Here is a 17428-nt window from a genome sequence, read left to right as displayed (position 1 = left end):
TTTTGATTTGCATTTCTTTTATGGCTAGGGAGGTTGAGCATTTCTTCATGGGTCTATTGGCCATCCTTCTTTCTTCTTCAGAGAATTTTCTCTTTAAGTTATTAGCCCACTTAATTTTGGGGCAGTTGTTTCTTTGAGGATTTGTTGTTGGGGGATTTAATTTTTTGAGTTCCAAGTATATTTTAGATATGAGACCCTTGCCTGATGTATGGCTAATGAAGGTCTTCTCCCAATCCGTTGACATTCTATTGATCTTGCTAGCTATGTCCTTTGCCATGCTGAAGCTCTGCAACTTCATGCAATCCCATTTGTCCAACCTTTCTTTGATTTGTTAGGAAACAGAAAGACTTGGAAAAATTATATTAAGTGAAGTAAGCCAAGCCCAAAGAAACATAGGTCCTATAATTTCCCTTATTTGCAATATATAGTATATGTATGAGTCAAGCAGAAAAGGTCAGATAAGGGGATGTTAGGAAAATGAACCCTAAGATATGTATTTTAAATGTTTTTTTTCTTTTTTTTAATTTAATTTAATTTTATTTGTGAACATACTGTACAGAGGGGTTACAATTAGATGGGCAGGATAATGCGTACATTTCTTACCAAGCATTGCAGCCTCCTCCTTTGTTTACCCTTCACATCCCTTCCCATCCTCCCCTTCCCCCCAATCCCAATCCTTCTCCTTTGCCCCCCCTCCCCCCCCCGCACCGACGTTGTAAATCTCGTTTTGGACATGACAACTTGTGCTTCTCATTGTTGAAACAGGTCCACCTGTATCCTTAAACAATTGGTTTTTCCCCATCTCCTCCACAAGTTATACTGACATCCAATATAGTAAAAGCAGGGGTTATACTCTGGGGGAGGGACATACAAAGCAACAAAGATAATCTTATAAATGCGTTAGAAACACATGCATGAAAGAAAAAAAAAACATTAAAATACATATCTAAGAGTTCATTTTCCTGACATCACATTATCTGACCTTTTCCCCTTGACTCATACATCTACTAGATATTGCAAATAAGGGAAACCATGGGACCTATGTTTCTTTGGGCCTGGCTTACTTCACTTAATATAATTTTTTCCAAATGTTTTTTTTTTCTTTCATGCATATGTTTCTAATGCAATTATGAGATTATTTCTTTGTTGCTTTGTATGTCCCTCCCCCACAATATAACCCTGCTTTCACTGTATTTGATGTCGGTATAATTTGTGGAAGGGAAGTGGAATAACAAGTCGTTTAAATAAGGATACAGGTGGACATGTTGCAACAATGAGAAGTACAAGTTGTCATGTCAAAAACGAACTTTACAACTTGGGGGGGAGGATTGGGTGTGGGAGAGGGAGGATAGGAAGGGATGGAAAGGGTAAACAAAGGAGGAGGCTACAATGCTTGATATGAAATGTACTCACTACCTTGCCCATGTAATTGTAACCCCTCTGTACAGTATTTTCACAATAAAAAAAGAAATAGAAAAAAGATAGGACTTTATATGGGGCTGGGAAGGTGGATCAGTCTTAGAGTGCTTGCCCTGCAGGCCTGAGGCTTTGAGTTCGATTCCTCAGCACCACATAAGCAAAAAGAAAAAAGCTGGAATTGGCACTGTGGCTCAAGTGGTAGAGAGCTAGCCTTGAGCTTAAGAGCTGAGGGACAGCGCCCAAGCTCAGAGTTCAGTCCCACAACTGGGCCCCCCCCAAAAAAAAGAAAGGCCTTTACATAGCATAACCTCTATAAAACTTTTGAAATTAGACAACATTTTCGTTCTATTCCAAAGAAATATAATACTATAAGGACCTAGGTAACAAAGGAATCTTAAACTATTTCTATATGGAATGAAACCTGAAAGGAAACATTAATGAAGCTATATATTATAAAGTAGCATAGAATTCAAAGTATCATATCTGGGGGACAATAAAATAGATTATGGACACTATACAAACATAGAATATAGAATATTTTAAAATATACTTTTTCAGACAAGCATGAGAAATATCTTTAGTTTCTGTATTAATTTCAATAGATGAGTTAAAATTATTTCTGATTAAAAAGCCACAAACTCTGAAGAAATCATTATAGATGTATACAAAAACACTTGAATACATTTTGATATCAAAGGCAGGCAAATCACTTGAAAGAATTCCACAGAATCCATGAATTTTTACAGTAAGTGATTGCTGTTATTTGTATTTTGAAAATATTTTGTATGGACACAAAGGATGGAATGGCATTTTTGAAATTTAAAAAAAGTAATTGAATCATTAGGACTTAGTGGAAAAATTTGTGCATTCTTCCACAACTTCAAAGAGGTAGTGATACATACTTATCCTTTTAGCAATATCAAATGCAGTTTCTTCCAAATTGTTCTTCAGTCATGGTTTTATGTAATGTTTCATCAGTAGGGGATCAAATAAATTTTTGCTATCTTAATTTCCATCAGCAAGATTCAAGGGGGTCAAGAGGCCTTTAGAATGGGCCTTGGAATCTGCATCATGATGAAGTGAGAAAAAAGCCACTCTGTTATTATTCCACTTATAAGCACTGTGCAGATATGTCCATCCATCTACAGTTTTTGTATGTGCCACTTGAGCCACCAACTCAAGGACAATGTCTAAGTGTCCACTGTAGACTTCCTGATGAAGAGGCGTATACTCATCGTCATCCCTTGTATTCACATGAGTGACCTTTTTGGAAAGTAGTCTCCGCACTGTAGTAAGCCAATTATTTTCGGCAGCACAAAGAAGAAATTTGCTTGGATCTTTCTCTATTTTTTTTATTGCAACTGATATCATTTCTCATATTTTCATCTTGTTCCTCATCTTTATCAGAATTGCCTAACCAGAGACTTTGAGTGCCAGTGAAAATGAGGTGTCCATGTATTTCCCTAATAGTACATGTTGGTTGACCTGCTCAGAAATATCTGGTGAATTTTCTGCATCTTTTTTCACCATGTTTTATTTTCTCTTTTTCCATTTTTACTATTCTAAATTATTCTTACGAGAGTAGGGATTTGATGGAGAGCAGAGGAAAGATGTTCCTCCGTATTCAATGGTACAGACTGAAAATGAGGACTATGGCTGTTTTCATGTGCAGCTTATTCTAGGAATGAGAAAATATGAAATAATGCCTTCTACATTAATGATTTGTGAAATGGCAGAGCAGAAAATGAAATGATGAAACCAAAAATATAAAAGCAAAATAAATTAGGATAATTATGGAGCAATCATATTATCTATGAGAACCATGAAAGAGAGAGAGGAACAGAGAGATGTGCAAGGACCTACCTAGCCACAAATCCATGCCTCTGATCAATTTATAGAGCAAGCAGAATTTTATTTTTTTAAAAAGATGGAAAGAGAATTCATGTATTAACTTGAAATTTGTAAATTCACTTTTGTAGCCTACATAAAGAGACACAGATTTACTAATATACAGACAAGAATCTAAATCCTTGATACTTCTAGTAACATATCTCACTTAAATCAGTTGAATCACACTTTTCCTGTACAATGAAGGAATAGGCCCAGACTAGGAAAGCAGCTAGAGAAGGCAGGCCAATTGTATCTGTCACAAAAACTTTGCGGAAAATGGTATTTAGGATTACTTACTGGTGATCCACTTGCACTGGAAACATGATTCTGACCTATTGCTTGCTGATTCTGAACTATTGTTTGATCATTATATTCTCCAAGAAGAAAAAGTGGGAATTGATAACAAAGGACTATAATGCATTTTGATTTCTCATTAAGCACTTTCAATCATAAAAATCACATGAAGACAGTAGACAGCCCTATTTTTTAAGATGAAAACAGTGACTTAAAAAAACAAGGAATTTACGTAGTCATGCAAAGGAATTCTATTTTATTACTGCATTATACATTTTTTCTAATGTTGGTACCAATAAATATTGGATCAATTAGAAAGCTCATATGTTCAACAGTGAGTTCTATTACACTATATCATGGTATTTTTTTGTGTAAGGTCTTAAGAAGAAATTTTCATTACTAACTTGAATTTCTGATAGGACAATATCATCACTGTTCAGCTTGCTTCTATACTCTCAGTTTTAAATTGCTACCTAAGTATGTGCATTAGATAATCATAGAGAAGGGAATATGTCCAGAAAGGAAGCCATAACTTAACTCAGCAAAAGTAGGTACATTGAATCATTTTGGAATTATTTTCTGTGCTTGCGAAGATTACTATTGACTTTGTCATTCCTTTGGGGGAAACAAAGTCATATTTACACATTTTCTGTCGGTCGTGGGGCTTGAACTCCAATCCTTGGCACTGTCCCTCAGGTCTTCAGCTCAAATTTAGTGCTCTACCTCTAGCTACAAAACCACTTCTGGGATTCTGGTGTCTAATTGAAGATAAATGTCTCATGGATTTTCCTGACAATGGCTTGCTTTGAACCACAATCCTCTGGTCTCAACCTCCTGAGTAGCGAGTATTATAGGAATGAGCCACCAGTACCTGTCTCATATTTGCATTTATGTGCACTAAATGACATTATGTAGACAAAGAATGGAAATTTGAATCAAATGATGTGACATTGCAGCTTTTTAGAAAAATTGAGGTAGCAATAAATATGTCCTCCTTTTCCATGTTGTTACATTAATGACTCATGAGGTGTGGGACTCTAACCTTAGCATCCTCTGCTGTCTGATTTTGTGGACTTAGTATCAGAAATTGTTCATAGAGAAATATGAAAGACATAGATTTTTAGAAAGCAAAGGAAATCAGTTTTGAAAGAACAGCATAGAAGGATATACAACTTATCACACAAAGATTAAGAACTAGTCTAAGTGATTAGAATGCTAAAGGCACTGAGGAATAAGCCTAGTTGATAACTAGTTCTTCAATAACCATAAATGCTTCCATAGAACAGTTCGTGGTGTAACTTAGTTATTACTATCATTTATTCCTTCAATCTGGAGTTATTCCTTCTCCTCTGTCAAAACTATTAATTAACCTCTGCCTTTTCGGTGCCCTGATTTACCAAAAAGATTTCCAAATCTCACATATGTACTAACCTTTTTATTGTGATTAGCAGTTACCACTCAAAAGCCTGGAATCTTTGAATTTCCAGGAATAATCTTCACCTGATATCTAAGCATACTACTGGCATTAATTACTATGATCTATATGAAAACATTTTTTTGTTCAACACAGTATTCTAATATAAAGTACATGAATTAAAGACTATTGTTAGATATCATTTGGAAGGAACAATTATATATTCCAAATATGGGTTCTTTATTTTGCATTTACTTGATAAATGACTCTTTTGCCCATCCCGGGGCTTGAACTCAGGGCCAGGGAACTGTTCCTGAGCTTCTTTTTTATTTTACATCAGTGCCAACACTCTACCACTTAAGGCAAAGCACCACTTCCAGTGTTGCCTTTTCTGTTTATGTAGTATGGAGGAATTGAACCCAGGGTTTCATGCATGCTAAGCAATAACTGTTCCATAAAGCCAAATTCCCAGAGCCCTAAATGACTTTCTTTTTTATATTCATAAGTTTTTTTTGTGTGTGTGAAAATATAGTACACATGGGTTACCATTACATGAGCAAGGTAATGAGTACATTTCTTTTTTTTTTTTTTGGGGGGGGTCCGGTCGTGGGGCCTGAACTCTGGGCCTGGGCACTGTCCCTCAGCTCTTCAGCTCAAGGCTAGCGCTCTACCTCTTGAGCCCCAGCACCACTTCCGGCTTTGTTTTTTTTTGCTTATATGGTGCTGAGGAATCGAACCCAGGGCCTCAGGCATGCAAGGCAAGCGCTCTACCACTGAGCCACCTTCCCAGCCCATGAGTACATTTCTTTTCAAGCATTATTGCCTCCTCCTTTGTTTCCCCTTACCATCCTAGCCCACCGATCCTCCCATCCCGTCACCAAAGTTGTAAATTTGTTTTTCAAAATAACGTCTTGTGCAATGGGACTTTCTTAGGATGGCATTACGTTTTCATTCTGTTAATATGTATTATAATTTAGGGGAGGTGGTAGAAAAGGAAGTGGAAAACAATACTAAATCCAGTAAGGCTGACATTCCTATCAGATTACTAACGAAGTCGTGTTAAGACCTACAGGACTCATAGGACTGTTGCATGTGACATTATTATGGAAAACACTATTAACTGTGATCTCCAACATCCATAATATGCTGCTTTCACTTTCAAGGTCAAGAGCCAAATATCTAAGACTTTTTATTGATTGGGTGTGTTTCCTAGGAAGGAAGAAGGAGGATGTGATAGGTGATGGTGGAAAAATATGCATATTGGCTCCCTGTCCACATTTTTTACAGTTTTAAAAAGTGATACTGATGAACTCCCACTTACATCCAATTGACTTGCTGTCTGCACAAGATGAAGATAAATGAAGATATTTATTCTGGTGGATAGTCACATATACTAACAAAATCCATTTCTGGAAAAAAAAGATACTTGGTAAGAAAATATAAAGTATTGTCTACAAAATGGTTTCTTTTTTTGGAGAACATAATGTAGTATTGAAATGATTACTCCAGCTTTCATTGAGATTTTATGCTCTCTCAGTATCAAAATGTTCTCTAATTCCTGTAACATCCTAGCATAAAAGACATGATTTGAAGTAGTTTTAGAAACAAAGGTACATAATAACTTCCTTCCTGCAGAGACTGTGATGGCAAGTATGATAGATTATATTGTAGTTCTCTTTTTTTCCCTCTTTATCTCGTGTTGCATATCTTGGCATATTACTCTATGTCCTGAACCAGCTTCCTGTAAGTGAGCTTTACCTCTACTCTGCAATGTCAAGATGGGTCATGTGACTTACTTCAGCTTACAAATGTGAATCAGAAGTGGTCAAAGGCTATTTCTAGGGGAAGATTTCTATCTCATTGTCTGTGTCTAACAGCTGACTTGTTTTCCTTAGCTATAAAAATAGCATATTTCCAGAGGGAGTCTTCTTTCAACTTATATACTGGGAGAATATAGCATGTGAAATTGAAGCAAAACTCAAATACAGCCTCATATATATAACACAGGAAGAACTAAGCTAATATTAGAATATGATATTAAGATGTTTGTTTTTTACCATCCTTGTATAACTTTATAATTGACTATAGCACACCAGAATTTAACAAATCCTAAACAAGAACTAAAGAAATAGACAATATTTCCTGTAGGAAATTATTACATTTTTTTTTAATTTTAATTTTTATTTTGTGTTAACATACTGTACAGAGGGGTTACAATTACATGGGCAAGATAATGAGTACATTTCTTATCAAGCATTGCAGCCTCCTCCTTTGTTTACCCTTCACATCCCTTCCCAGTCTCCCCTGCCCCCCCCCACAATCCCCCCCACCCCCGCACCAAACCTGTAAAGTTCGTTTTCGACATGACAACTTGTACTTCTCATAGTTGCAACGGGTCCACCTGTATCCTTAAACGACTTGTTTTCCCCATCTCCTCCACAAATTATACCAACATCAAATATAGAGAAAGCAGGGGTTATACTATGGGGGAGGGACATACAAAGCAACAAAGAAATAATCTTATAAATGTGTTAGAAACAAATGTATGAAAGAAAAAAAAACATTTAAATACATATCTAAGTAGATGAATGGATCAAAAAATGTGGTATATATAAACAATGGAATTGTATGCCTTCATCAGAAAGAATGACATTTCCCCATTTGTTAGGAAAGGGAAAGGCTTGGAAAAATTATATTAAGTGAAGTAAGCCAAGCCCAAAAAACCATAAGCCCCATGGTTTCTCTTATTTGCAATATCTAGTATATGTATAAGTCAAGCAGAAAGGTCAGGTAATGTGATGTTACAATTTTTTAATAAATAAACATTATCCATGTATTGTGAGGTTATCTTTTTCTGTAGATGTGTTTAATCACTCTAGAGCACTGTATAAATATCAAAAATCATTATCCAGACCTTGTGATTGAAATAAGGAAGAACAAAAATAAATAATCGCCTTTCATTTCCCAAGTAACACAAATTTGAATAATTATCACATGGGGGAAGTATACTCAAATGGGTACTTAATAGTCCCAGGTGTGGTTCAAAAGAGACATGATTAGGTAAGAACCATCAGAAAGATATAAAGATTCCTAGTTAGAAGATAAAGGAAAAAACAACAACCCAGACTCTGAATTTCTGGAAAACAGTACGGGAAGTAAATGCGTTTTCCACTAGAATCATTTTTTACAACTTATAGACAAATAAAAATAATAATATACATATATGTCTATATGCATGTATTTACACATCTGTATATTCTTATATATGTATATATAGGTATTTGTATATAAATACACATAGTGTGTATACATATATATTTATTTAAAGAGATTTGAATCAGAAATATATTAAGAGCATATTAATGCCAATGAAAAATTTTAACGATCCTGAATAAGTTATCAAAAAATCCAAATACATATCACTATAGGAATATAACAACAACCAAGGAACATATGGAAATATCATAACATACCTAGACAATGCATACATATAGAGATTAGTGGAAATAGAAACAATAAGATAGCCCTGCACAACAATTATGTAGAAATTGGAATCCTTGTACAATGGTGCTTGACACTTAAAATGATAGGGTCAGTTTGTTAAACATACTGGCAACCTTTAAGATATTACACAGAGTTGCTTCTATGATCCATAATTCTGAATCATAATTTTATATGCAAAATAGATTTCACCACATGTCCAATGAGACACATGTACAAGAATATACAAAGCAAAACCTTTTAAAATAACATATAATAAAATATTGAAATGCTAATTTAGGATGTTATATCCTTAGACACATGTATACTAAGCAATATGCTCTATCCATGAGAAAAATTTGGAAACAGTAATATTACATGGGAGAAATGGATAAAATATTCAAAATTTTCTAATTATATGAGCTTTTTAAAATTGGCACATCTGTAGAGGTAGAATATGAAATATTAGCTGCTCAAGGGGAGGTTGGTTGAAATGATGACAGAAGTGCCTACTAATAAATATTGGAGTATTTTGAGAGGGTAGTGATGATAAAATGTTCTAGAACTGAAGGTGATGTTCTTATTCCAACTCTTTAATATTCTAAGAATCATTGTTTTTTTTTGGGGGGTGGGGTCCGGTCGTGGGGCCTGAACTCTGTGCCTGGGCGCTGTCCCTCAGCTCTTCAGCTGAAGGCTAGCGCTCCACCACTTGAGCCACAGAGCCACTTCCGGCTTTTTTCTTTTTGCTTATGGGGTGCTGAGGAATCGAACCCAGGGCCTTGAGCATACAAGGCAAGCGTTCTACCACTGAGCCACCTTCCCAACCCAGAATCATTGTATTTTATCGAAGAATTACAGATTGCATTTGCATTAACCTTAGGAAAAAATTTTTGAATATTAGTAGGTGAATCTGAGTGATAATTTAGAATTTAAAATCTCAGAATTTTATAATGTATAACAAGTATGTTAATGAATAAAACTATCCATAAAATATGATGTGTGATATATACTCTGAGTGACTATAGATGACATTGCGAGTCTGAATATTCTGCAAAATTATGTAAATTGAGGGATGAGAGAGGATTGAGAAGGATGAGGGATAATGATTATCAAGATGCATTGTATTGGCCATGGAATGTGGCTTAGTGGAAGACTGCTTGCCTTGCATGTATGGAGCCCTGGGTTTGATTCCTCAGTACTACATAAACAAAATGAGCTGGAATTGGCACTATGACACAAGTCGTAGACTACTAGCATTAGGAAAAGAAGCTCCAGGGCATTGCCAAGGGCCAGAGTTCAAGCCCCAGTACTAGCCAAGAAAAAAAAAGTGCATTATATTAAGCCAGGCACTAGTGGCTCACACCTGTAACCCTAGATAATCAAGAGGCTGAGGATTGAGTTTTGAAGCCAGCCCAGGCAGGAAAGTCTGTGAGATTCTTATCTCCAACTAAATCTCAGAAAAATCTGAAAGTGCTGCTGTGCCTCAAGTGATAGACTTCTAGCATTCATCCAAAGGAGCTCAGGGACAGCTCCCAGACCCAGAGTTCAAACCTCAGGAGAGAAAAAAGAAAAAAACTCTCACTAAACACTATTCATAAACTGCTTGGTCAAACAGTAACTCCCATACAACTACTTAAAGTTAATTAAAAATATGAAATACAAGTGATTTTGGGAAGCAGACATACATAGTATACAGGGGACAAAATAAATTTTATATCAGGCACTTTGCATTGAAATTTGTTCTACAGTCTTCTTACATCATTTATGAAATGGACAATGCTGCCAATTGCAGGTCAATTTCCTTGAATAACAGATTGAATTCTGCTGTCTATACATAGGAAACACTAGAGGCGATTTTTTCACCTCTTATTGAAGTATAGCTGATATTTTAAACTAGATTTGTCCCAGTATAATATTAATTTAATCAATCATTTCATTAGGGCGATGTTGGTCAGATTGTTTTTCCAGTAAATCTTATCCCTTATAATAAATGAGAGCATGCTTTGAGAATCTCCTATTATGATGACCAAATACTTTATGAAATTACCTTAAAAGGGGAAATATTAAGCTTGGCTTCTTATTTTATACATTTCAGTTTATGTTTCTTATCCTCATTGCTTTAGATTGCTGGTGGCACAGAACCCCATGTAAGGAACATGTGATGGAGTATGGAAGCCAGGAAGTAAAGAAGAATAAGAATAGGAGTGGGAGAGGGAGAAAGAGGAGGAGGGGAATTTGGAGAGGGAGAAGGAAAATGAGAAGGAGAAGGAGAAAGAGAAAAAAAGAAGGAAGAGGAGGAAAGTACTTTGATCTTAAAATCCACTTTGGTCACAAGTTCTCAGTGACCAAACGTCTACAACTATGCCCTCTTGAAAGGGTTCACCTTTCAAACGGTTTACCTTTGAAACGGCAACAGTGAAAGCTAATCATTAATCTCAATCCTTTATGATTTCAGGTGGGTAAATATTTCTATATATTGGCATAACTTCTGCTTCTAAATATTTCTATGAATTACTCAGAGAAGCTATTTGGCATGAAGGTGGTTTGATTATACCATTATTAGAGAGATACTTTGAGTGCAAATACATTTTATTTAACAGATATGGAAGCTTCAAAAGATTTCATTTTGTGACGTTCAATAATGACTATTTCATCTAACTCATAATGACATGAATTTTTCATAATTTTATTACATTCCATTCAAGTTTTTGTCATCTATACTGAAGTCCTTTCTTTCTAGTTGAAGGAAAAATAAATACTATCACAATCATTTATTTCTTAATAATTCTATAGAGGAGGTACAATACTAATTTCATACCATTCAAACTTAACTTATGTTTAAGTCTATAGGAATAATTGCTTAAGTTATTGAACATCTTGCTTCATCACATATGGAAGATTGATTCAATTTCTAAAAGTCACTGTTTACAAAAAATACATGAAATTCAGTGTTTCTCTGAAATGCCTTGGTAATCAAACCTCAGAAAATACATGAGCATTAACTAAGATTTTTATATTCTCAAAAACTGTGTGAATCTATATTTTATGTCAAAAAAGTTTAGGTTTAAAAGAAGAGAAAATCATGTGACCGCAGTAGATAATATTTAATTTAACAAAAATTTTGCTTCTTTCACCCTGACAGAGCCTATTGCTTTTACCTTACATCAGATATTTGATTAACGATCCCTTTGTTGCTTTTGAATTTAGCGTATTTCAATTTATGCAAATATTCTGTCATTTAAACTTTCGAGTGTATATTTTTTTTATAAAAAATGAAAACTATTCACAGTGCAGGTTCAGGTTTAATAACTAAATAAATAATTAATGTTAATTTGTTAAATTGAGCGTCTAGATTTCAAAGAATAAGAAATTTATTTTATAAGTTTTTCCAAACCTTTCCATTTCCTAATAAATGGGGCAATGTCATTCTTTCTGATGGAAGCATAGAATTCCATTGTGTATATATACCACATTTTCTTGATCCATTCATCTACTGAGGGGCATCTGGGTTGGTTCCATATCTTAGTTATAGTAAATAGTGCTGCAATAAACATAGTTGTGCTGGTAGCTTTAGTGTGGTCTTGTTTGTAAACATTTGGGTAAATGCCCAAAAGTGGGATTGCTGGGTCAGAGGGGAGCTCTATGTGGAGTTTTTTGAGGAACTTCCATACCACTTTCCAAAGTGGTTGAACAAGTTTACACTCCCACCAACAATGCAGTAAGGTTCCCTTCTGTCCACATCCCCTCCAGCATCTGTTGTTTTTAGAGTTCTTGATTTTAGTCATTCTAACTGGAGTGAGGTGGTATCTCAATGTCGTTTTTTAAAAAAATTTCATTGTAAAAATTGTATACAGAGGGTTACAGTTACATGAGTAAGGTAATGAGTACACTTCCTATTGAGCATTGTTACCCGCTCCATTGCATTTCTTTTATGGCTAGGGAGGTTGAGCATTTCTTCATGTGTCTATTGGCCATCCTTCTTTCCTCTTCAGAGAAGGTTCTCTTTAAGACTTTATCCCACTTAATTATTGGGCAGTTGTTTCTTTGAAGATTGTTATTGGGGGATTTAATCTTTAAATAAGCCAGGCCCAAAGAAACATAGGTACCATGGTTTCCCTTATTTGCAATATCTAGTATACATGTGAGTCAAGCAGAAAAGGTCAGATAAGGTGATGTTAGGGAAATGAACTCTAAGATATGTATTTAAATGTTTTTTTTTCTTTCATGTGATTGTTCCTAACACATTTATAAGATTATATATTTGTTCCTTGATGTGTCCCTCCCCCACAGTATAATCCCTGCTTTCACTGTATTTGATGTCGGTATAATTTGTGGAGGGAAGGGGAAAAACAAATCGTTTAAATAGGGATAAAGGTGGACCCATTGCAACAATGAGCTGTACAAGTCGTTGTGTCAAAAAACAAACTTTACAACTTTAGTGCGGGGAGGGGGGATGGTAGCGGGGAGGATTGGGTGGGGGGATAGGGAGAGGATGGGAAGGGATGGGAAGGGGAAACAAAGGAGGAGGCTACAATGCTTGATAAGAAATGTACTCATTATCTTTCCCATGTAATTGTAACTCCTCTGTACAGTATGTTCACAAAAAAAAATAAAAAAATAAAAAAATAAATTTATTTTATTGTTAAATATGTTATATCTTTGCTGAATATGGGTTTCTCAAGCTTGTAATCCTCACTACTCAGGAAGGTGGTGTTCAAATCCAGCCTTGTCAACAAAGAAATCATCTTATAAATATGTTAGAAACAATCAAAAGAAAGAAAAAAAAAACATTTGAATAATTATGTTGAGGTTCATTTGACCTTACATCAACATATCTGACCTTTTCTGCTTGTCTCAGACATGTCCCTTCCCCACGGTATAACCCCTAATTTCATTGTATTTGGTGTTGGTATAATTTGTGGAGGGGAAGTGAAACAACAAATGGTTAAATAAGAACACAGGTGGACCCATTGTAACAATTAGATGTACAAGTCGTTATGTCGAAAAACGAACGTTACAACTTTGGCGGGGTGGGGGGAGGTTTTGGGGGTAGGTAGATGGGAAAGGTTGAAAAGGGGAAACAAAGGAGGAGGCAAAATCCTTGATAAGAAAGTACTCATCCATTCTTTTTTTGGGGGGTTGGGTTCTGGTCGTGGGGCCTGAGCTCTGGGCCTGGGCACAGTCCCTCAGCATTTCAGCTCAAGGCTAGCACTCTACCAATTGAGCCACAGCACCACTTCCGGCTAATTTTTTTCTTATGTGGTGCTGAGGAATAAAACCTAGGGCCTCATGCATGTAAGGCAAGCGCTCTAACACTGAGCCACCGTAAGCAACCAGCACAACCTTGTTTATTGTAGCATTATTTACCATAGCTCACATATAGTACCAACTAGATGCCCCTTAGTAGATGAATGGATCAAGAAAATGTGGTATATATACACAATGGAATTCTATGCCTCCATCAGAAAGAATGACATTACACCATTTGTTAAGTAATGGAAAGACTTGGAAACAATTATATTAAGTGAAGTAAGCCAAGCCCAAAGAAACATATGTCCCATGGTTTCCCTTATTTGCAATATCTAGTATATGTATGAGTCAAGCAGAAAAGGTCATATAAGGTGATGTTACAAAATGAACCATTAGATATGTATTTAATTTAAATGTGTTTTTTTTCATGCATTTGTTTCTAACGCATTTATAAGATTATTTCTTTGTTGCTTTGTATGTCCCTCCCCTACAGTATAACCCCTGCTTTCACTGTATTTGACCACAGTATAATTTGTGGAGGGGAAGGGGAAAAACAATTCATTTAAATAAGGATACAGGTGGACCCGTTGCAACAATGAGAAGTACCAGTTGTCATGTCGAAAATGAACGTTACAACTTTGGTGGCCGGGGAGGATTGGGTGGGGGGGAGCAGGAGGTGCCTGAGAAGGGATGTAAAGGGTAAACAAAGGAGGGGGCTACAATGCTTGATAAGAAATGTATTCATTATCTTGCCCATGTAATTGTACCCCCTCTGTACAGTATGTTCACATTAAAAAAAAGTTTGTGAGACACATCTCAATTAATGTAACACACATCACAACACACACACACACACACACAAAGCCAGAAGTGGGGTTTTGGCTCAAATGTTAGAGCAATATCCTTGAAGAGGGGAAAAAAACTAAGGGATAGGTCTTTTTTTTTTTGGTTGTGGGGCCTGAACTCTTGTCCAGGGAGCTGTTCCTCAGATCTTCAGCTCAAAGCTAGCACTCTACCACTTGAGCCACAGCACACTTCCGGCTATTTTTTTCTGCTTATGTGGTGCTGAGGAATCTAACCCAGGGCCTCATGCATGCAAGGCAAGCACCCTACCAGTGAGCCATCTTCCCAGCCCAGTTATAGGTCTTGAGTTCAAATCATAAGAACAACACACACACAATATTATGTCTAAATTCTTATTTTCGTTTGTCGTAATAAAAAAATATCATGAAAAGCAATATTTATTACATATCCTGCAACTTTGTTAAGTTGTTTTAGTACAATTTGTCTTAAGATATAGCATAGGTTATTCAAATTAACATTAATCTAGTATATTCACAATTACTCATCACACCTTGGAGTACAACAGTTGATATTTTTTCTATAGCCATAAGAAATATTCTGAGTAAAAGAAATAAAGGAAGGATGGAAGAAAAAGAATGAAAGAAAGGAAGAAGGAAAGGAAAGAAAGGAAGGAAGGAAGGAAGAAAAAAGGAAGGAAGGAAGGAAGGAAGAAAGAAAGAAAGAAAAGAAAGAAGGAAAGAAAGAAAGAAAGAAAGAAAGAAAGAAAGAAAGAAAGAAAGAAAGAAAGAAAGAAAGAAAAAAAGAAAGAAAAAAAAGAAAGAAAGAAAAAAGAAAGAAAGGAGAGTATGAGAGAGAGAGGTAGGGATGGAGGGAAGGAGGGAGGTAGGAAAGAAGAAAAGAAGGAAGGAAGGAAAAAAGGTAGGAATGAAGGAACCTAGGAACAAAGGAAGGGAGGGAGGAAGGAAAGGACAAAAACTATTTAATTTATAAAATCTATTTACCCCAACATAAACTTCATGCAATTAACACTTTAGTAAATGCAAGCTTGCCATTGTGACTTCTCTGCATGTTCCCCATGTATGAATCCAACCAACATGTGAAGGATCAGAAATAACCAGATGAATCTGTTTGCATCTGTAGTAAATATGTACACAAATCTTTTTCACATTTTCTATACATCATCAAATTGTTATTTGCAAAAATTTTACATTTAGTTATAAATATTTTAAAAATTGAGGTAACCAAAGATGTCAATGTATTATATAATGTGAATACTAGTAATTATAATGCTATTAATATTACAGTCTTCATGTTACATTAATTGTAACAAATTATTATGTATTTTATCAGAGAAATTAGCATCCTCTTATTTTGGTGACTGTGGGAGTCCTAAGAGTGGACTATAATTAAAATCAAAGGAGATATATATTTGTTGGCTCAAACGAATATTTCTGAAAACAATTAACTCATCAGAGATTGTTCAAATACATCAGAAGGGCCTTAGAAATGCTGTACCACGTTTACATGGTTACCTATGATGTGATTCGAGCCACTAAGCAATCATATTTCACTTTGCCATCAGTATAACTATTCCCTTTTTAGGAAGAATCATTCACATAATTCAGATGATATAAGCTTGTCCTTAGGTGACTGTCTTCTATGAAATAATATCCTAATGATACACCACACTTAGTTAAAGAAAAAGTTGCAAAGTTTATTGGATGATGTAACTCCTTCCAGATATACATGTTGAAATTGAATTCCTCTGTCTGGTTACATTACAATGAACCTCTCCGTGATGACCCTACTGATCCTGATAAAAGAAGCCCAATTTAATTACTCTGCCTTGCGAATGCCCAGCAAATAGCTTATAATGAACCAGAAAATGAACTCCCATAAGACAAAAAATGAACTCCCATAAGACCAAGAATTTCTTTGAATAACCATTTTTATAATAAATGTTTAAGCTACTAGGGTATGGATAATGTACTCTTGATTATTTTTAAGCCACTTACTATGAAATATTCTAACAGCCCAATGGCTGACAAAAGCAAAGTAGTCTTGATTTAAATTTCACAAATTCTGTTAAAGGATTAATAATGTTTTATTATTTGAATTTCATTCTCCAAGTCTCCATGTTCAAAATATTTTTAAATGGGAATTGAGTTGAGGTTCAACTCTCTATTCAACTATCATAATTATTTTTTGCATATTTTTATTATCTTTAAGTAATTGAACAAAGGAGTTGCCATTCACTGAAACAATGTATGGATACAGTGCATCTTGATCATTGTCACGCCTTTCAACATTCTCAACCACCCCTTATGTATCTCAATATTATGTTATGGAATTACTTGACATTTAACAAAGCAGTTTATGTATACAATGAACCTGGAATTGTGTTACCACTTCAACATCTTCACCCCCATTTCACGCTACCCCTTGCATTGTACATTTCAATTATGGGAAGTATACAATGGGTTATTGCCTGTATTTTATCCTTTTCCCCTTCAATTTCCTTCCCCTCTCACATTGTCCCCCACTGTCCTCTCTTGCAATACACATTTACTGGTATTTAATTGTTGGTCTTTGACTTAGTCTTTTAAGAGAATTATAGTAATTTCACTCTCCATGTTCTCTGACACGTCAGATAATTCATTTGTACCTCCTTGCATACCATGCAGTGTGTTTACTTTTACATTTATAGACAATTTCCATTTACCACCAATGAGGAAAATCATGCAACGTAAGTTTCTCTGGTTCCAGTTAATTTCAGTTAACATCATTATTTCTAAGTCTTTCATTTTCCTTAAGAATGGTGCAATGTTATCCTTTCTGACGGATGAACAGAATTCCATTATGTATGTATATATGTAT

Source organism: Dipodomys merriami, unplaced genomic scaffold (genome assembly GCF_024711535.1).
Source record: "Dipodomys merriami isolate MVZ:Mamm:240054 unplaced genomic scaffold, mDipMer1.0.p SCAF_808, whole genome shotgun sequence".
In the NCBI taxonomy this organism is placed as follows: Eukaryota; Metazoa; Chordata; class Mammalia; order Rodentia; family Heteromyidae; genus Dipodomys; species Dipodomys merriami.
Note: the sequence above shows the minus strand (reverse complement) of the source record.